Source organism: Odocoileus virginianus, chromosome 12 (assembly GCF_023699985.2).
Source record: "Odocoileus virginianus isolate 20LAN1187 ecotype Illinois chromosome 12, Ovbor_1.2, whole genome shotgun sequence".
In the NCBI taxonomy this organism is placed as follows: domain Eukaryota; kingdom Metazoa; phylum Chordata; class Mammalia; order Artiodactyla; family Cervidae; genus Odocoileus; species Odocoileus virginianus.
In genome coordinates, this window is record NC_069685.1 from 46,213,371 (window position 1) to 46,236,341 (window position 22,971).

At 40.9% G+C, this 22,971-nt stretch overlaps 1 long non-coding RNA gene across 8 annotated transcripts in view; it reads right to left on the reverse strand.

The window, feature by feature from the left end:
• The window catches only part of LOC139037765 (uncharacterized), a 92,799-nt gene that overhangs the window by 41,537 nt on the left and 28,291 nt on the right, over nt 1–22,971 (reverse strand). Inside the window, exon 3 of one of the 8 annotated variants that reach the window (XR_011490660.1) lies at nt 14,902–16,882. The exons of 5 other annotated variants lie outside the window; for them this stretch is intronic. This is a non-coding gene — a long non-coding RNA (uncharacterized lncRNA). 2 more of the 8 variants (XR_011490661.1, XR_011490657.1) reach the window with 2 other exon arrangements.

A 22,971-nucleotide genomic window follows, 5' to 3' on the forward strand; every position in this document is an offset into this window, starting at 1 on the left:
CAAGGAGTTGATAGTAATCACAGGGGGCAGAAAATAAATTAAAAGCTTGCATTGTGTAACCTGTTATAACATGGTCTGCACAATATTAAATTATTCAGCTAAAAATGTTTAACACTCAGTGAATTAGCTTTCAGTAAAATGTGAAAATTGACAGTTTTTTCCTTCTACTCCTTCCCAAACACCACTAAAATAAGAGTATTGGTTTTATCTTTAAGGCAAAATCCAGGGGACAAATGGAAAGGGAGAAGATGTATTCAAAAAAACCACAACAATAATTGAAAGTTCGTGATAATAAGAAAACAAAATCCTACCCTAATGAGGAAAGAGAAGGGAGCCACAGAAATCTGATTTATTTCACAGAGTTCTACCTCCTCCCAAGTCCCATTCATTTGGGTACTTGCCCCTCAATGATGCTGGAATCTTCTCTGCAGACAGTCAAATAGAGTCTTGGAAACAATGAGTATCCCATAACGAACACAAGCTTGGGCATCTGCATGCCAAGTGGAGTCATAAAAAAGGTGCACTTAATTCCTCCAGCAATATGTGGCAACACTTCTGAAATGCTGTCTACTAGGGAAGCTCTTTAGAGAATCATTGCTCAGGTGTTTTTAAGGGGTTGGGGGGAGCTGGTCACATAGGCATCCTCTGCTTGGTACATACAAAAATCTCAGACTCCCAGAAGGAAAGCAGATTGTCAACAAACTGTATTGTATACATAAATAATTTTGACAGTGAGCTATTCTTATAAGGGGGTGGTGAGAACCCTCCTGAAATCCAAGTTTCAGCAAACTAGTCAAGGGTCAAGCTTGTAAACTACTGACCTTTCAAAGGTCAGCACTCTCAGGACTACAAAGTGAATTTTTTCTTCATCCAAGATACATTCAAATTCAGGGAAGAAAAATAACTTTCATTTCCACTAAACATGTGACTTGAGGAATGTGAGTCTGGAACTTTAGGCAGTCAATGTTGCCTTCTCCTTGGAATTGACACAACAGAAGAAAAAAACTGAGAGATAGCAAAGAGAAACCATATTCTTCTGAGCCCCTAGATACAGCCATACCTTCAGCTTGAAGCTTCTCTGGATATTTATTTTGTGAGCCAATAAATTCCCTTGTTTTGTCTAGACTGAATGAATTTTTTTTCCACTGGCAAAAGAGACATAATTTATTTATCCCACATGGTCAGGACCTACTATTGTTCATCGTGTGTGTGTGTACGTCTGTGCTCAGTTGTGTCCAACTTTTTGTGACCCCACGGACTTTAGCCCGCTAGGTTCCTATGTCCATGGAATTTTTCAGGCAAGAATACTGGAGTGGGTTGCCATTTCCTACTCCAGGGAATCTTCCTGACCCTGGGATCGAATCTGCATCTCCTGCACTGGCAGGTAGATTCTTTACCACTGTGCCACCTTTTTAATCATGGGATACTGTTTTCTTAGGAAACAGAAGAAGACACTGAAGAAAGATTTGAAGGAAAGGAGGCAGGAACAAGACGAGTGGTAGAGATGAGAGTGAGAATAAAGTTTAAGTGTGAGTTGAATAGCCAATCTGACAAACCAGGATGGTTTAAAGGGGAAGTCTGAAATTCTTCATGCAAATCTTATTCTTCTGCACCAAAAGATGCCACCCATTAAATAAAATGCATCATCACATGCATTGATGTATCTAAAACCAAAACAACACTCGTACAGTATCATTAGTATGAAAAAAGTATATTTTAATTGGATCGTGAATAATACAAAGCAGTAGGCTTTGGCAAAGAAGCTTCTTTCAGGGAAATAATTTCTAAAAAACAAAAACAATATTAGATTTCCTGCCTCAGGAGCTCTTATTCAAAGTCTCATATTTGATCTGAAATGGTGTATATTTATAACCCTAATACAAATGATATTCATTAGACATTGGTTCTGAATTATTTTTCTGTCTTGCCATGTAAGAGAAAAAAGAGAAGAGTTACGGGCCTGGACTTAAACAAAACTTCCTTTAGGAAAAAAAAATCAATGGTTAAACCATCCCTTGCTTTTGAAAGAAACCAATGTTCAGACATGCAGACTTGGAAAGGAGATGAATAAAGCAACTGTGTCCTAAATTTGAGAAACATTCAGACTCCTTTTAAAGGGTAGAATAGAATTTTTATATCACTAGAATAGTTCTCTAATTACAAGTGTAGAAAATCTTGAATTACCAGTTATTCATGGTCAGTCAGTGGCAGGTGTCACAAAGTCAGAAGAGTGAAAAAGGAATGGAACTGAGTGAAGGTGACCCTGGAGAAGTGAATGGGAAATTTAGTGTATTACAGGGCACTTTTACTCAGCTCCTGTCATTATACCATCCCAACAGTGCCAAACTTTTCACAGAATTATAGAAATTCACATTTTGTATAAAATCTCTGAATTAAAAAAATTTTTGTAACTAATTCAACCCAATGGCAGCTGAAGAGAACATCTTTGAAGTCCAGCTTGCTTCTGCAAGGTTGCAAATTTTCTTTTACGGCATATTTGGTACTAATGTGACTCCAAATAAAATGCCACTTTAGACACTGAGGTCACATGGAATTATTTAGTTATTGGAGACTGATGAGTTTCCTGAATTAAATTGATGAGGTTGGGTTTTTGCTTACTCTATAGCTCCGTGTACCAGCTTCCCAGGTATTGCTGCTGCTGCTGCTGCTGCCAAGTCACTTTAGTCGTGTCCGACTCTGTGCGACCCCATAGACGGCAGCCCACCAGGCTCCCCCGTCCCTGGGATTCTCCAGGCAAGAACACTGGAGTGGGTTGCCAATTCCTTCTCCAATGCATGAAAGTGAAAAGTGAAAGGGAAGTCGCTCAGCCGTGTCTGACTCTTAGCGACCCCATGGACTGCAGCCTACCAGGCTCTTCCATCCATGAGATTTTCCAGGCAAGAGTGCTGGAGTGGGGTGCCATTGCCTTCTCCGTCCCAGGTAGTGCTAGTGGTAAAGAATGCACCTAGCAATGCAGGAAACTGTAAGAGACTCAAGTTCAATCTCTGGGTAGAACAGATCCCCCCTGGAAGAGAGCCTGGCAACCCACTGCAGTATTCTTGCCCAGAGAATCCATGGACAGAAGAGCCTGGTGGGCTATAGTTTGTAGGGTTGCAAAGGACAACTGAAGGAACTTAGCAGGCACTCGCAGATAGCTCAGTGTGGAAGGATGGGCATTTCTGCTCCATGCTGACACTCAGGGATCCAGTTTCCTTCCCTCTTGGGGCTCTGTCATAACCTGGGCTTCACGTCCCTCATAATCAACTCATGGAAAGAATAAAGGGAAAGGGAGAGAATATGGAATAGACTCTATTACCCCAAAGGTGGTATAATTTTGTTATCACACTATTACTTTAATTTCCATTTCATCAATTACTAGTGAATTTTAAATTAATTTTACTGGTCATGTGCTGTTCATCTTTTGTGAATTGCTTGTACAATATACTTTATAAGCTGTAAGCGGTTTTTCAAATGTAGAATTTCTTTGCCTTTTCAAAAAAACAATTGGAGTAAACTAGCTTGATTGCCTTCAAATCCTTACAAACTGCTTTATGGACTTGCTAGATCATCTGTTTTTACAGACGAGGGAAATGAGGCTCAGAGAGGGGACCTGTCTTATCCAGATCCTGTAGCTGAATGGGGAGGAATGGAGACTGGAGCCAAGGCCCCTAAATCCCAGACTTTCCCCCAGAATTTTATGTGTCTTTCTTTTTCCTCTCCACCTGCAATGCTCACCACAGAAGTTGGCTAGAAGGTAGGAGAGGGACGATAAAAAGAGTAAAACCCAACAACACTCTTGATGGCCCTGTGGCATGGGAATGAGGAATGTGAATGAAGATAGAAAAATGCTTCCAAAGAATTGAGGAGTGTATGCTTTCAGATCTTGGTCCTATGGCATAATTATAGAAATATCCCTTCCCTTGGAAAAAAAAAAACAACAAAATTTAGCTCCTGAGGACTTCCCTGATGGTCCAGTGGTTAAGACTTACTACAATGCAGAGGGTGCAGGTTCAATGCCTAGTCAGGGAGCTCAGATCCCACATGCCTCAGGGCTGAAAAAAAACAAAACATTAAACAGAACCAATGTTGTAACAAATTCAGTAAAGTCTTTTAAAAAATGATCCACACCAAAATACAAAAACAAAGAATAAACTTGGTTCTTAAACCAGGGGTTCTCAGTGAGAGGGTGTTTTTTTTCTCCCAGGAGAATCTGGTAATATCTGGAGAAATTTGGGTTGTTATAACTGGGTAGAGAGTGTTTCCAGAACATTGAGGGTAGAGGTTAGGGATGCTTGTAAGCATCCTTCAACACACAGGAAAGCCCACACAAGAATCCCTACCAAATGTCAATCTTATCAAGGTTGAAAAACCCTACTTTATACCAGAAATGCATGACCCAGAGCCTGTGCCCTCTAAACATTAATATTTCTGTGCTTTGTATTAAAGCCCTTTACTTAGCCTCAGGAAATGCCCCTTTAAAAAATAAAGTGAAGCTTATGTCATCAAGAACTTTAATAACCCAGCGATTAAGATCTTTGCATGCGCGCTGTTGCAGCTGACTCTTTGTGACCCCATGGTCTATAACCCACCAGGCTCCGCAGCCTGTGCGATTTCCCAGGCCAGAATACTGGAGTGGGTTGCCATTTCCTCCTCCAGAGAATCACCCAGGGATCAGACCTGTGTCTCTTACATTGACAGGTGGATTCTTAACCACTGAGCCCCCTGGGAAGCCCAATTAAGATCTTTGGGACCTTGATAATTCCCAAAGGGCAAGAGCAGTTCAATCACCGTAAAGTCATTTCATGGAAGTCCATATTTTGGTCCACTGAAAATGACCACAAATGAAAGACAAATCTGAATGCTGCTGATTCAGCTTCAGGAAGGTTGATTGTGGGAATATGCACCTGAGCCTGCAAAACACAGTCTCACATTTTAAAACTGGCCAATAAATATGAGAAATCCATTCATTGAGATCCATCTTCATTAAATGAAATGGAAATAGGTTCACTGAGACATTATTGACTATCTCACAAGAGATAGCACATACATCTGCATCACATTGCATAACATGACTGCAAGAAAATGCCCTAATATTTGGCTTCTTTTACCAATGTTTGATAAATCATAGGCATTAAATACATGTTTGATGAATTAATGAAGTGTCCCATATATCTATTCCCAAATATGCCAAAATTTTGTTTTTTGACTGCAAAGTCAGATATCATGGTTTAGAGATTAAATCGTGTAATTTTTAAGTGTGAAACAGATCGCCAGCCCAGGTTGGATGCATGAGACAAGTGCTTAGGTTTGGTGCACTGGGAAGACCCAGAGGGATGGGATGGGAAACGAGGTGGGAGGGGGGTTCAGGATGGGGAACACATGTAAATCCATGGCTGGTTCATGTCAATGTATGGCAAAAACCACTACAATATTGTAAAGTAATTAGCCTCCAACTAACAAAAATCAATGGGAAAAAAAATCTTATAATTTTTAAATGATAGCAGTAATGTATTACGTGGCTTAATAAAAACTCTTCTGATAGTTGAAGACGAAGGGACCCATCAGTATCAAGTCATGTGTGTTGCTAAGTTTGTATTTATTTTCCTCAGAGATCTATTACATTCCAGCATCACTAGTTGCAGAGAGCAGTCACTGTACTTAATCAGGAAAAGACTGATTAGGAAATAGGAAGCTCAAGAATGGTTCCACGAAAGGGTAAACAAGATGAGGTTCTTGGTGAGGCTTCCAGTGACAACTTTCAGAGATATTCCTTTGAACAGGATGGGAAAAGAAAGTATGAACATGGGCCAAGAGACCACCACACGTGTGAAGTCATCTTGTGAGACCAACAATGGGTTAGGATGAGTCATTTTATTGGAGGAGTCATGAGATGGGCGGGACTCTGGGGGGGAGGAGCCATCTTATTGGAGGGGACTTGGGCTAAGATATCGTATTGGAGGAGTCACAAGATAGGCAGGACCACAAGATGGGCGGAACCATCTTATTAAAGGAGCCATGAGATGGGTGGGACTATGGGGACAGGAAGAACCTTCAAATAGAAGAGAACTGTTGCAGCTATGATACTTGGAAAGCCACCAGCATCGTTGATCCAAGAGACATGCTGCATGTTCGCCGTGCCTGTGTCCCACCTGTCTATCCTAATGTAACTCCTGTATCAAAATCTCACACAAGAGTGTCTAATTGGCAAAGTCTATGTCACTTGCCTACACACTCAGGACAGTAAGGCCAGATAAACAGAGCTCTTGGTTGTTGTTGTTTTTCTATTTTAGGAAGCTAGATTCACAATAAAGGAGTCCATCAAAATGTATGATGAATGTGTATGCTATATATCTATCTACAATATTTGATTTTTTTCTTTCTGGTTATACAAGTAGACTCTTTCTCAGCCTCTATTTCAGTAAGTGGAGTATGTGATTTAATCCTAGTTAGTTCAATGTAAGTAAAATTCCTACATGGAAGAATTCCTAATAGCTTCCCATGGAATCATCCTACCACTCTCTTTCCTCATCCACTAGCCAAAGGCAAGGAAGGCAGCCAATGTCTTTGAGATTCTAGAGGATGGTGTAGTCGCAAGATGGCAGAAGGCTTGATTCCCAGATGACCACAAGGAGCAGAGTCCCTCATACCCCAGCAGCTAGTTAGAGTCTAAACATGCTTCCTTGGATTGACTATGAATTTATCTGTTACTGGTGCTAGATTGCTTTAATTAATACAGAGTACAATGATTCAGTAATGATCCAGTAATATACAATAAACCTGTAAAAAATTAGGATAAACTATGACAGCAATGAAAAGACAGTCTCCATCATCTCTGAAGTTTAATCACGAAAGTTTCATGAAGTCTGTGGGGTTCGGTCTTTGCCATAACACCCTGTAACATTTATGATAGTGTCCATACTGAAGTGGTGAGAATCCTCAGACATGCAGATTACAGACTGTGATACAACAAAGCGTTAATCATTCTCAGTAACCAAACCTCTAAAAGCTTCATAAAATTTCCATTAAGAAAATGCTGTAAGCTCCTTTTTTTTCATGCTCCACTACATATTATATTGTTTGCATATTTATAACCTTTTTGATTGAAAAATAATATTTTTCTTCATGAGTCATTTACTTTACTGTGTTAAACTAAGAAATGAAACAAATGTCTGAGATGCCATTCAGACTAATATGTTGCCTGATACAAATATACATCAAGGATTTGTCTAGTAAGTGAAGTAGACGTGAATTCCAAAATGTGTCTCTCCTTCAGATTCAGAAAAAACTGCTTGGGATAGTCTGACTATGGACATTTCCTTGTGATTGACATTTCTAGTTCAATTGTTCTACTGTTCTTCAGACACTAATCACTTACTACCTTTTATTCATTAAAGAAATGTCACAGGAAGTTGCAAAACTGTGAAATGTCACCATTGCAGATGATAATGACCTTTTCTGGAATATAAACCTCTGCCATAAAACCATTAAATATGAATGTCTCTAAACTTTGACTCCTTGATTCATTTGTATTTGTGGTAAGGTTGATGCAAGGTACTTGTGTGCATGCATGCTAAGTCACTTCAGTCATGTCCAACTCTGTGCATCCCTCTGGACTGTAGCCTGCCAGGCTCCTCTGTCTGTGGGACTCTCCAGGCAAAAATACTGGAGTGGGTTGCCATGCCCTCCGCCAGGGGATCTTCCCAGCCCAGGGATCGAAGCCATGTCTCTTATGTCTCCTGCACTGGCAGGCAGGTTCTTTACCACTAGCGCCACTTGAGAAGCCCTGGCAAGCTGGAATTACAGTCTTCCTTCCTTCCTTCCTTCTTTCCTTCTTTCCTTCCTTTCTCTCTCTTTCTTTCTTTCCTCTCTCTCTCTTCCTCCCACACCCTTTCGTTCCTTCCTCCCTCTGTTTCTCTTTCTTGCTTTCTTTCTGAAATACACTGATGCAAAGTAGTTTGATATTATTATTTTCTAGGGAGCTTATTTACCATGGATAAAGAAATATTTCATTGAAATGAAGGCTCTTCCTTTATCATAGTACCTGTTCTCTGATCATTGAATAGAGCTTGGAGCCAAGATTTTCCATTTCTGTCAAAGTCCAAAAGTATTCATGTAGAGCTAATGTATGTATAAATATATAGTAGACAGATACAGAGAGGCTAATAGACATTTCTATTTCCCAGGGTAACTAACAGACCCAATACACTGAGATAGTAAAGATGACTCATTTCAATTACTTCATGGTCTCCCATGTGTATGGAATCTAAAATAGTCAGACTCATAGAAGGAGAGATTAACATCATGCTTCCAGGGGCCGGAAGGAAATGAGGTGATATTACTCAAAGGCTATAAAATTTCAGTGATACACATTGAATAAATTACAGAGATCTCATGTACACCATGGTGACTATAGTTACCAATACTATATTGCATACTTGTATGAAGTGAATTGCTTCTTGCCATATTTGTGGGCAAAAAGTGGCACAGCTCTCAGGGATTTCTGGCCTCCTAATGTGAATGAGGGCTCCCAAAAGGGACACAATTCCTGCAATCCTGCAGATGCTGCAAACTCCCCATGGTGATTGCTGCGGAGCTAGGTGAGAGGATGCAAGAAGCAGCCATCGGCCACGCTTGCCACCCCTTACAGTGACAGGAAACAGGATTTGGCCTCAGACACCTGAGGTGCATATGAAAGTAATGAATCCAGTGAACCCAGAGAGCCCAGAGGCTTGCATCTTCCCATTCATAGAATAATGGTAAGTTCTTGAGCTTGATATCTAGATTTCCTTGTGTGTGAGCTAAGTCACTTCGTGTCCGACTCTTTGTGACCCTTTGGACTGTAGCCTAGCAGTTTCCTCTGTCCATGGGACTCTACAAGCAAGAATACTGAAGTGGGTTTCCATGACTCCTCCAGGGGCTATTCCCAACCCAGGGACTGAACTTGCATCTCCTGAGGTTCCTGCATTGCAAGCGGATTCTTTATGGCTGAGTTCAGACTGCTGGTCCTCTTTGTTGCAAGCTTGTATACAGCCTGACTCCTTCTCCTGTCTCCTCAAAGCAGTGTTCTAAGGGCTACTGAGATACTGCCTCCTGGGCTCAAAGTCCTTGACACTACTATCAAATAAGACAATCTATTTATGGGACTTCCCTGGTGACTCAGTGGTAAAAGAATCTGCCTGCCAATGCAGGAGACATGGGTTCAATCCCTGGGTCAGGAAGATCCTCTGGAGAAGGGACTGACAACCCACTCCAATATTCTTGCCTGGAGATTTCCATGGACAAAGGAGCCTGGTGGGCTATAGTCTATGGGGTCACAAAGAGTCAGACATGACTGAGTGACTAACACTTTCACCTCTCTATATTAAGAATGATAATTAATGGAATAAAATAGCAAAGAATTGGACATGACTGAGTGTCTAACACACACTATTTAAAGGTTATGACTAATATTATTTTAGTCGACACTTGAAATTTGCTAAGAGTGTAAATCTTAAAGTGTTCTTACCATGTGCACACACACAGACCATGAGAGGTAATGGATATGTTAATCAGCATGATTGGTATGATTATATTACAATGTATACATAAATATACTCCAAAACATCAAGCTGTACTTGAAATAGAAACAATTTTTAGTTGTCAATTAAACCCTAGTAAAGCTGGAAAACCATGAAAGTTTCCTTCTTCTCCAACAAAAGCATCCCATTCATGAGAAGAGGATGTCCCCCACCCCCAGGGGAGAATAACTACAATTAGAAATACAAAAACTTATCTAAAAGATTCCCCCACCGTCCTTCACATGTCATAGTTATGCTTAACAAGGTGAAATGTATGTTACTTAACTGGATTTGTTAGTGGTAATTTGGCACATTAATTATTGTAAAATTGTATTTGTAGCCCACAGTGACTGAAATTGGATGTCAAGTTTGATAGCGACTGCAAAATGAAATGCCATATCCTGGGAGGCACCATGTCCTCGAAGAGGTGCCTGAATGTCAATGTGCCCACATGGGCTGAGTTTTTCTACAAGTCTGGGGAAGCATGTTGTATGGTTGATGTCATTTACATACAAGCAGTGGAAAATTGGGTGGCACTGTTGGAGAAGGAAATGGCAACCCACTCCAGTGTTCTTGCCTGGAGAATCCCAGGGATGGGGTTGCACAGAGTCAGACATGAACTGAAGTGACTTAGCAGCAGCATTGGTAAAGAATCTGCCTGTCACAGAAAAAGAAGTTAAAGGAAACCAGATAGGAAAAGAAGAAGTGAAACTCTCTCTGTTTGCAGATGACATGATCCTCTACATAGAAAACCCTAAAGACTCCACCAGAAAATTACTAGAGCTAATCAATGAATACAGTAAAGTTTCAGGATATAAAATTAACACACAGAAATCTCTTGCATTCCTATACACTAACAATGAGAAAACAGAAAGAGAAATTAAGGAAATGATACCATTCACCATTGCAACAAAAAGAATAAAATACTTAGGAGTATATCTACCTAAAGAAACAAAAGACCTATACATAGAAAACTATAAAACACTGATGAAAGAAATCAAAGAGGACACAAACAGATGGAGAAATATACCGTGTTCATGGATTGGAAGACTCAATATTGTCAAAATGGCTATACTACCCAAAGCAATCTATAGATTCAATGCAATCCCTATCAAACTACCAATGGTATTTTTCACAGAACTAGAACAAATAATTTCACAATTTGTATGGAAATACAAAAAACCTCAAATAGCCAAAGTAACCTTGAGAAAGAAGAATGGAACTGGAGGAATCAACCTGCCTGACTTCAGACTATACTACAAAGCCACAGTCATCAAGACAGTATGGTACTGGCACAAAGACAGAAATATAGATCAATGGAACAGAATAGAAAGCCCAGAGATAAATCCACGAACCTATGGTCACCTTATCTTCGACAAAGGAGGCAAGGATATACAATGGAAAAAAGACAACCTCTTTAACAAGTGGTGCTGGGAAAACTGGTCAACCACCTGTAAAAGAATGAAACTAGAACACTTTCTAGCACCATACACAAAAATAAACTCAAAATGGATTAAAGATCTAAATGTAAGACCAGAAACTATAAAACTTCTAGAGGAGAACATAGGCAAAACACTCTCTGACATAAATCACAGCAGGATCCTCTATGACCCACATCCCAGAATTTTAGAAACAAAAGCAAAAATAAACAAATGGGACCTAATGAAACTTAAAAGCTTTTGCACAACAAAGGAAACTCTAAGCAAGGTGAAAAGACAGCCCTCAGATTGGGAGAAAATAATAGCAAATGAAGCAACAGACAAAGGATTAATCTCAAAAATATACAAGCAACTCCTGCAGCTCAATTCCAGAAAAATAAATGACCCAATCAAAAAATGGGCCAAAGAACTAAACAGACATTTCTCCAAGGAAGACATACAGATGGCTAACAAACACATGAAAAGATGCTCAACATCACTCATTATCAGAGAAATGCAAATCAAAACCACAATGAGGTACCATTACACGCCAATCAGGATGGCTGCTATCCAAAAGTCTACAAGCAATAAATGCTGGAGAGGGTGTGGAGAAAAGGGAACCCTCTTACACTGTTGGTGGGAATGCAAATTAGTACAGCCACTATGGAAAACAGTGTGGAGATTCCTTAAAAAGCTGGAAATAGAACTGCCATATGACCCAGCAATACCACTTCTAGGCATACACACTGAGGAAACCAGATCCGAAAGAGACACGTGCACCCCAATGTTCATCGCAGCACTGTTTATAATAGCCAGGACAAGGAAGCAACCTAGATGCCCATCAGCAGACGAGTGGATGAGGAAGCTGTGGTACATATACACCATGGAATATTACTCAGTCATTAAAAAGAATTCATTTGAATCAGTTCTAATGAGATGGATGAAACTGGAGCCCATTATACAGAGCAAAGTAAGCCAGAAAGATAAAGACCATTACAGTATACTAACACATATATATGGAATTTAGAAAGATGGTAACGATAACCCTATATGCAAAAAAAGAAAAAGAGACTCAGATGTATAGAACAGACTTGTGGACTCTGTGGGAGAAGGCGAGGGTGGGATGTTTCAAGAGAACAGCATTGAAACATGTATATCTAGGGTGAAACAGATCACCAGCCCAGGTTGGATGCATGAGACAAGTGCTCAGGCCTAGTGCACTGGGAAGACCCAGAGGGATGGGGTGGAGAGGGAGGTGGGAGGGGGGACCGGGATGGGGAATACATGTAAATCCATGGCTAATTCATTTCAATGTATGACAGAAACCACTGCAATGTTGTAAAGTAATTAGCCTCCAACTAATAAAAATAAATGGAAAAAAAAAAAAAAGAATCTGCCTGTCAATGCAGGAGATGCAAGTGATTTGAGTTTGATCCCTGGGTTGGGAAGATTCCCTGGAGGAGGGCATAGTGACCCACTCCAGTATTCTTGCCTGGAGAATCCCATGAGTAGAGAAGCCTGGCAGACCACAGTCCATAGGGTTGCAGAGAGTTGGACACAACTGAAACGACTGAGCATGCACGCAAGCAAAGAAATTGCAGTTTCTCTGAGGAAGGTGCATTGAGGAGGCTGGTTGAGAAAGTAGTTAGTGGGTGATCATAAACAAAAATGTTCTGCTAAATCACAATGACTAAAGAGATCACAATGACTTTGAAGGTAGAACTGCATCTTTAAGAATCTAAAAGAAGTCAAGCAATTTTTTTTTGTTTGTTTTTTTAAATTTTTGGCTGTGCTGGATCTTTGTTGCTGAACAGATTTTCTCTAGCTGTGACCAGCAGGGGCTACTCTTCATGGTGGTGCATGGGCTTCTCATTGCTGTGGCTTCTCTTGTTGCAGATCTCAGGCTCTAGGATGCAGGGGCTTCAGTAGTTGTGGTGCATGGGCTTAGTGGCCCCGTGACAAGTGGGATCTTCCCTGACCAGAGATCGAACTCATGTCCCCTGCATTGGCAGATGGACTCTTAGTCACTAGACCAGGGAAATCCAAGTCAGGCAAACCTTCAGGCTCCCTTGTAATGGTTGTCTTGATGAAAATATTGTATCAAATCTCAACTCTACCACTTACTGATTATGTGATCACGGGCAACTTAATCATTGCCCTGTGTGAAACAAGAAGGAGTCTACTTCAGAGTGTTAACATGAGGATTATAGTCATTCATAAATTCTGGGAATATTTATTTAGAGGGCTTCCCTGGTGGCTCAGAGGGTAAAGTGTCTACCCGCAATGCGGGAGACCCAGGAACCACCATGTTCCAAACACCGTTTCAGTAAATCAGACACAGTTGTGAATAAGACAGACAGAACCCTTGCTCTTAGCACAAATGAATGACTGACAAGAGTATTTCAGGCATTAAGAAGATACCTGAGGATTTCTTCAAATTGATGGTGATTCCTCAGGGGAAACCACCCAGAAATTGCTCAGTCATAGAATATGTGGTATAATAAAAAATATATTTGGTCTTTGCGGCCAGGTTCTGACACAGAGTTTCTAAATCCCTAGAATTATTTTTTGTTATCCACAAGGAGCTCCTTTCGAGCACACCTGAGACTAGGCTAATGAGGTGACAGGTGGGACACCCAGTTAACCTCAGTTTGGAGGTGATCACCAGAAAGGCCAAGTGATTAGAGGGTTAGGGCTTTGACCCCTGGGAAGGAGAAGGTTGGAGAGCTGAAGATTTAACTCTATTAAAAAGTCTTGAACAGTGAGATTTGATAAACTTCCTGGTTGGTGAGCAGGTAGTGGTACTGGGCGGGTGGTATATTGAGACAGGGCATAGAAGTGTTACAGGAAAGTGGACCCCTTCCAGGGCCTGAGAGTGGGCTCTTGTCTGACATTCAGAAATGAATTGTCTGAGGAGACACACGTGCTGACAAAGCAAGAAACTTTATTGGGAAGAGGTGACCAGGAGAAGGGCAGCAGAGTAAGGTAACCTAGGAGGACTTCTCCGCTGTGTGGCTCGCAGTCTTGGGGCTCTATAATTGGGATTAATTTCCAGGTTGTCTCTGACCAATCACTCTGACTCAGGGTCTTCCCTGGTGGTGTGTGCATTCCTCAGCCAAGACGGGTTCCAGCAAGGAGGATTCTGGGAGATTGGTAGGATCTATGGACTGGCATCTTCTCTCTCCTTTTGACTTTTCCTGGATTATTCCAGTTGGAAGCAGCTTATTAGTTCTGTGTTCTCACCAGGACCTCCTGTTGTAAGATAACTCATGCAAGTGGCTACTCTGGTGCCTGGTCAGGTTAGGTGGTGTCTTTCAGTGGTTCCCCTAACAGAAGTTCCATGTTCATTCCCCTAAAGCTTACCCTCTGCATCTCTTCCATATGAATATTCTTGAGTGGTAGTCTTTTATAATAAATCAGTTAACATAAGGAAATAATCCCCGAGTTTTATTACCCACTGTAGAAATTCTCAAACCTGAGAACAGCATCCTAAGATTTATATCAGTGGATCAGAAGTACAGATGACAACTTGGACTTGCAATGGAGCCTGAAAGGCGGGGGACAGGGCAATCTTGTGAGACAGCCCTTGACCTGTGGAGTCTGATGCTGTCTCCAGGTAGGTAGTGTCATAATTGAGTTAAAGTGAAAGACATCCAGTTGGTGTCCGGAACATCAGATATTAGTTGGTAGTATTGGAAACACTCCAGAGTGTATGATTAACTTAAAAAGAAACTGCCAACTAATTTTTACCAGCGATAAAAGAGTTTCACTTGATCCATATTTTCATTAACATTGGGCTTCCCTGCTGAATTTGTTGTCACACTTTTAAATTTCAGTTATTCTAAAAAATATGTCAGGATATCTTATTGTAGTTTTAATATAAATTCTCTTGATGATTAATGATGTTAAACACTTCTTTCTGGTTCTTTGTGGCCACTTGCATAACTTTCTTTATGAAAAATCTGTTCAAGTCTTTTGCTCATATTTATATTAGCTCTTTTATTTTTGAGTTGTGGAAGTATTTAAAAGAATCAGTACAAAATTTGTCATAGAGATGTATTGCAAATATTTTCTCCCTATCTGAGATTTACTTGTTGTTGTTCAGTTGCTCATTCATGTCTGACTGTTTGCAAGCCCATGAACTGTAGCACACTAGGCTTTCCTGTCCATCACCATCTTACTAATTGGTATAGTTACATCTTTAATCAGAAGAATTAAAAAAATTTTTAAAGTTCAATTACTTTATTGTTAGCAATTTTGAGTCCTGATTTAGAAACCTTTGTTAAACCCAAAGTAACAAAGATTTTCTCTTCTGTTTTCTCTTAGAAACTATTCTTTAAACACTTGAGTTTATGATCTCTCTCAAATGAAGTAGTGGCTCATTTCAGTTCCAACTATCACAGTAAAAAGTAGAAAAGTGAAGATTACCTCTCCCTATATTTTCACATTGTCTTTTGCAAAGAAAGCAAAGGGAAATGTATGGTGTAAAGAGTGACTTACACCATCTAATGAAGCAAAAAGTCATAATCATATGGACAACAAATTAAAAAGCATTGTTCACTTCACTGTTGGCAAAGTGCTTTAATCCTATGGGTAATACAAATATACAGAAAGGGTTTTATTTTCTCTCAGCTTTTGCAGGACTTAAAGAGATAGCCTCACATTTTGAAAAAAAATTAAATATGTATGCACATATATAAATATATATATTATCTAAAAACTTGACCTAATATAACAATGACATTTTGAAGGTAACTCTTAGAGCATGAAGATGGTCCAGTGTTGTGAATTGTTTTATTATTGCAGTATTGAATGTGAATATGAATATATGAAAGGCAGTATTATTACTGATTTCTTGGACCAGCAGGATAATTTCCCTAATGGACTATAAAGCCCTTGGATCTTTATTTTCCATTTGGAAAATAACTGTGACCTGATCATCTTGAGTCAGAGGACCCTATAAGAATTCAGAAACCCAAGACATGTTTTTTTTGTGAACTTTCTCTTCTATTAAAAAATTCTTAACAGTAAATATACCAGCATAACTTAAATACATTTTATAAATACATAGAGATCATTGGTGGGAACTCACAAGTTAAACACAAGAAATCTGAAAGGCAGTGTTTGCATTTGGCAAATAAACCAACAAAAACTTTCCAAATAAAAGGGCTTCATTTTTTCCTGAATGACATTTTCAAAATTCCCCTTTTCCTGCTCCTTGAGACCTGGGGATAACCCACCAGCATCTATGACCCAATTCTTCTACAACCCAGGAGCAAAAGGACAGGATAAATCCATTAGTCAGTCAGTTCAGTTCAGTCACTTGGTCATGTCGGACTCTTTGTGAACCCATGGACTGAAGCACGCCAGGCTTCCCTGTCCATCACCAACTTCTGGAGCTTGCTCAAACTCATGTTCATCAAGTCAGTGATGCCATCCAACCATTTCACCCTCTGTCATCCTCTTCTCCTTCTGCCTTCAGTCTTTCCCAGCATCAGGGTCTTTTCAAATGAGTCAGTTCTTTGCATCAGGTGGCCAAAGTATTGGAGTTTCAGCTTCGGCATCAGACCTTCCAATGAATATTCAGGACTGATTTCCTTTAGGATGGACTAGTTGGATCTCCTTGCAGTCCAAGAGACTCTCAAGAGTCTTCTCCAACACCACAGTTCAAAAGCATTAATTCTTCGGCACTCAGCTTTCTTTATGGTCCAACTCTCACATCCATACCTGACTCCGGAACTTTATCAGCAAAGTAATGTCTCTGCTTTTTCATATGTTGTCTAGGTTTGCCATAGCTTTTTCTTCCAAGGAGCAAGTGTCTTTTAATTTCATGACTGCAGTCACCATCTTCAGTGATTTTGGAGCCCAAGAAAATAAAGTCTGTCACTGTTTCCATTGTTTCTCCATCTATTTGCCATGAAGTGATGGGACCGGATGCCATTAGTTTTTTTAATGTTGAGTTTTAGAATCACATGAACAGTATGAAAAGGCAAAAAGTATTAGTAAGAAACAATAATCTAAAGTGCTCAGGGTTTCCCTGGTGCCTCAGAGGTAAACAATCTGCCTGCCAATGCAGGAGACATGGGTTCAATCCCTGATCCGGGAATATCCCACATGCTGCGAGGCACCTAAGCCCATGTGCCACAACTATTGAGCCTGGGAGCCGCCAGGCTCCCAGAGAGAAGCCACTGCATCAAGAAGCCTGTGCAAACCACAACTAAAGAGTAGCCTCCGCTCACCGCAACTAGAGAAAAGTCTGCACGGCAACAAAGACCCAACACAACCAAACATAAATAAATAAAATTTAAAAAATATTATTAAAGTGCTGAGAAAAAACTGTGGATGGAAGAGAGAATGGATTTGTAAATCTGGGAGAGCAATTTGGCTCCTTTCCTGCCAGCTTTTTATTTATTTATTTTTATTTTTTAATATTTTATTTATTTATTTGGCTGTGCAGAGTTTAGTTGAGAAATATGGGATCTTTTTGTTGTGGCATGTAGACTTCTAGTTGCAGCATGTGGCGTCTAGTTCCCTGAGGATGGATTGAACCCGGGCTCCCTGCATTGGGAGTGTGGAGTCTTAGCCACTGTACCACCCAGGGAGCTCCTTCTGCCAGCTTTTTAGAAGCATGAAAGCATGCAGCTTCACAGATCAGTGTCAGAGGACACTTTTTCGTTGTCTGTCCATTATGATAGGATGTCTCTGAGGCTAGGGAGAGAGCATAGTTTGGTAAGCAGCAATAATGAATACCTAGGAAGCTCTCCATACTCTGGGTTGCCAAAGAGAGTTCCTTTTCCATAACAACAACAAAGGAATGGCACTGGCCACATGGCAAAGATGATGCTGTGATGCTGACGGCCAGTGAAGCAAGCATGTGGATAGAAGGTAGTCCAAGAAAAATTTGCTAAATAACATACCACCATCTTTCAGCTGAAATGTCTGGAGCAATCTTAAGGGATCCAAACAGAATCCCCAGCTGTCCTGAGTTTTTCTTTTATCTCCAGAGCTCTGTGGGTCTGAACCATCAGCACCTTGTCACTCTTGGCCCCATACAGACTGCCGCTGCTGCTGCTAAGTTGCTTCAGTCGTGTCCGACCCTGTGCAACCCCACAGACGGAAGCCCACGAGGTTCCCCCATCCCTGGGATTCTCCAGGCAAGAACCCTGGAGTGGGTTGCCATTTCCTTCTCCAATGCGTGAAAGTGAAAAGTGAAAGTGAAGTCGCTCAGTCGTGTCCGACTCTTAGCGACCCCATGGATTGCAGCCTACCAGGCTCCTCTGTCCATGGGATTTTCCAGGCAAGAGTACTGGAGTGGGTTGCCATTGCCTTCTCCCATACAGACTACTCCTCCTACAAATAGACCAAATCAAGCCATTAACTCAAAACAAGAAGGAAAAGGGAGACACAGCCACATCTATCACCACATCCGAGTCATAATGTAGTCTGGTCCCTGGGTTGGAATTTGAGGAACATTTGGCCTCTCTCCTATCACCACATTGGGGCACCTGGAAACACTTTTACCCAGACTGCTAGGAAAAATATGAAAGACCATTTTTTTAAAGGTGATTTTTTTGTGTGTGTTCTTTTTGTTTATTTCTGGCTGCACTGGGTCTTCGTTGCTGTCCGAGGGCTTGTTCTAGGTGTGGGAAGCAGAGGCTACTCTCTGGTTGTGGTGCCCAGGCTTCTCATTGCGGTGGCTTCTCTTGTGGCTCATGGGCTGAGCAGTTGTGGTGCACAGGCTTAGTTGCTCCAAGGCATGTGGTATCTTTCCTGACCAGAGATCGAACCTGAGTCCCCTGCATTGGCAGGTGGATTCTTAACCACTGCACCACCAGGGAAGCCCTGTGCCTTCTTTTAAAATTTTGCATATGCTATCTCAAGTCCTGAAACACAGGCGTTGCAGTCTCTGGAAGGAAAGAAAGGCATGCCTAGAAAAGTAATGTGCAATCATACAGAGATATGCTTTCCCTCATTTCAGGCAGCTGGAAGACTAGCAACAAAAGCCCAGATTCATAATTTCTGTGAGTCTGGATGAATAGGAGTCCCCTCCTGTGTCCCAAACCTAGAAAGGAGTTGTGAAAATGAAGCCCTGTCTGTTGCACGGACACCTGGAGGGGTGTTTAGTATTGGATGTGGACCCCAGCGGGGCTTCCACAGTCCCTCACCGGTAAAGAATCCACTGCAATGTAGGGGACACAGGAGATGCGGGTTTGATCCCTGGGTTGGCAAGATCCCCTGGAGGAGCGTATGGCAACCCACTCCAGTATTCGTGCCTGGGAAATCCCATGGACAGAGGAGCCTGGGGCGCTACAGTCCATGGGGTCACAAAGAATCCTACACAACTGAGCTACCGAGTAGGCACGCATGTGGACCCCGATCCCCATGACAGCCAGGACAGTTCCTTTTTGTCTGGACTTCTGAGCCCCTCCACTGGGCCCCAAGCTTGTATGCATGTGAGGCATTGTGTGTGAGAGGAGTTTGTGATATGCTTTTGAATAGCTGCATGTGAAAAGCTAAAATATATGTGAGTGGAATTCAATAGAATGTCGAAATGCTTATTTTCTCAGTAAAAAGTTATGATTTACCCTGTGGTGAAAAGAAACGTTTATCCTGGAAAATTAATTTTAAAAATTTTTTAGAGTTTATTTCTATATTTGGCTATGCTGGGTCTTAATTGTTGCACAGGCTTTTCTCTAGTTGCGGTGCATGGGCTTCTCATTGCAGAGGCTTCCCTAGTTGCGGAACACTGGCTTTAGGGCTCTCGGGCTTCAGTAGTTGCAGCTCATGGGCTTAGCTGCCCCATGGGTTGTGGAATCTTCCTGAACCAGGAATCAAATGCATGTCCCCTGCACTGGCAGGTGGCTTCTTAACCACTGGGCCACCAGGGAAGCCCATGAAGTCACTTTCTGATTCCGTCTTCATTTCCGACACAAGCCACATTCTTTCCAGAGGAGAACCCCTGGTGTGGTGCAGTTTGTGAAGCTCTCTGACAGTGAATGTCTGCCTTCCATCCTCTGAAATATGGCAGAGTGGGATGTCGAAACTTTAAAACACATAGTTTGGATAATACAAAAATGTAATTATTCCAGGACATACACCTTTCAATGTTTCAATATGCTGCACACATGAAATTCCATATTTTGCTTTAACTTTTCCACCATTCATTTAACGTAATGCTCTTCTGTCCAGTGAATGACATGTGTTTCATTCTATAAGCTAATGTTCCCAAAGGAAAGGTCACTTAGTTTAAAAAACCCTTCATGCTGTGTCAACACAGAGATTGAAATGGGAATGTGGTGAAATGATTGAAGTGGCTGAAATGGAAAAAAAAAATAACCTTACTGGTTCACAGCGGTTTGAGGGGTGTGTGTGTGTGTGTGTGTATGCATATGTGCGCTACAGCTTACCCTGGAATCCCCAAATTCTGCACATAAAGTGGAGTAATATTTTTATAAAAGGTTTAAGTAAGAATTACGGTAAGAATCTACAAAGGTTGGTTTTCAAATAAAGATTAAATTAAAAAAAAAAAAATATATATATATACTTAGTCTTATGATATGGTCTTATGATATGATATATAGTCTTATGATAAAGATTAAATTAAAAAATATATATATGTACTTAGTCTTATGATATGATAGACCATAAATGTCTAAATGTGGCACTGAATCATCAGTGAATAAAATCCATAAATAATGAACATAACCAAAGCATTTGTTTTGATCAAATGTCAAAATTCATAAAGTTATAAGTGCATAAATGTTAATTCCTAAAATAATCTTTAGATGTATATATAGAAATATAAAAATAAACTCCAGGACTTTCCAAACTTAAATAGTTCTCGACATATACTGTGCTGTCATTAATAATGATCTATATCTCACCAATATGAAGGACAAATACTACATTTTAATAAGTACATTAAAAGATTTATTATTTTATTTCATGTCATGCCACTGAATTTTCCTTTTTCTCAAACACAATTTTGAAAGATTAGGCAGTGCATCCTAACTATTTTTAAGCACCACTAATTGGACCATTAATCAAGATTATATCACTTAAACCAACATATATTTTGAAAGCCAACACAGAGCTGGCTTGAGGTATTTGGAAAAAAGATACATTGTTATTTTGTCAGTGCCCCTGTACTTTTTGAAAATGATTTGCTAAAAGTGTAAAGATGTGGGAGAGTTGTGGAATTGGCAATAATTATAGTAAGTAGACAGCCATTTGGTACCTACTTAAAGTAGCTGAAATGGAATTTCTAAGTGTGGAAAACTGCCTGTTTTGGCAAAAATGGAGACATAGAATAATTCTGTCATGGTCTAGCTGTGAGACTGTCAACTGAACAAACCTTCTGCAAAGTAAATTGCATATTGACCTGTGATGAGCATATAAAAAGCATAGACGAGAAAACATAACCATGTCACCGAAAGCTGCTCTCACACGCAGGAAAACCGGACTAGAAGTGGGAGGAGCTTCAAGAATGGCCAACTTCAGTTGCAAGTGATCTGTGCTGACCTGCCTGTGAAACACTAGAGCTGAAGGATTAGCTATCCATTACCCAAGGTCTTGGTGTGTCTGGGAATTACACCTCTTTAGAAACTTGAAGATGATCCCAGCTAAATCTTTTAGCTGAGATTTGGCCTCTAAACCCTGGTACTGAATTGAATCTCAGAGTCAAAGCTATGGTTTTCCCTGTAGTCGGGTATGGATGTGAAAGTTGGACTATAAAGAAAGCTGAGTGCTGAAGAACAGATGCTTTTGAACTGTGGTGTTGGAGAAGACTCTTGAGAATCCCTTGGACTGCAAGGAGACCCAACCAGTCCATCCTAAAGGAAATCAGTCCAGAATATTCACTGGAAGGACTGATTCTGAAGCTGAAACTCCAATACTTTGGCCACCTGATGCGAAGAACTGACTCATTTGAAAAGACCCTGATGCTGGGGAAGATTGAGGGCAGGAGGAGAAGGGGACGACAGAGGATGAGATGGTTGGATGGCATCACTGACTCAATGGACATGAGTTTGAGTAAACTCCAGGAGTTGGTGATGGACAGGGAGGCCTGGTGTGCTGTAGTCTATGAGGTTGCAAAGAGTCGGACACGACTGAGCAACTGAACTGAACTGAACTGACGAGTTTTGGATACAGTGGAAAAGAATAGCTTTATTGCTTTGCCAGGAAAAGGGGGCCAGAGTGGACTAATGCCCTCAAAACTATGAATCCTGACCAGGAGAGGGTAGTGAGGCATCTTAAAGTGTTCAAGAAGGAGGTCAGCTCATGGACATTCTTCTAATTGGTTGGTGGTGAGGTAATCAGGAGTCAGCATCATCTACCTTCTGGTTCCAACCCTTCTGGGGTCTATGGGCTTGCAGGCAGCAGACAGTTAACTTCTTCCACCTGGTGGGGGTTTGAATATCTGCAAAACAGCTCAAAGATATTGTTCTGTGTATCCCCTGAGGGGAGACAAGGACCTTGCCCCAAGACTGCACTATTGTTTCTTGACTGCTCCTCCCTCTGATTAGCATCTGTTTGAATCTGCTCGGTTGGAACTCAGGGAAGGTCTTAGAGGCTGAATAAAACCTATTTCCTGCAAACAAAAGGGAACACAGAAAAGTTTTTGTGTCCAGAAGTCCCACAGAGTCCTGCTCAGTTTTTATTCTCTTTGGTGGAGATTCAAGGAGAGAGGTAAGTCAGTTTCCAGCCCTGCACCCAGGTCTGTGATGGGTACAGGTTTGCCCAGGAAAATCACTGCATCTCAGCCAGGGTGGAGCTGGAGACAGAGGGAGAATATCCAGGGTGAAAAAGGGACTCTCAAGTATCTGAGCTGCTTCACATCATCTTACAAACAAAAACTCCCAAAGCTGAAATTTAAGCGTTTAAGAAAATCAACCATTATAATCCCATGGATGTTTTATTTTTAATCACAGCTTTATTATATCCACTTCCAACTTTGTAATTGATGTTTATACCAAAACATTTTCCTAATTGACTGC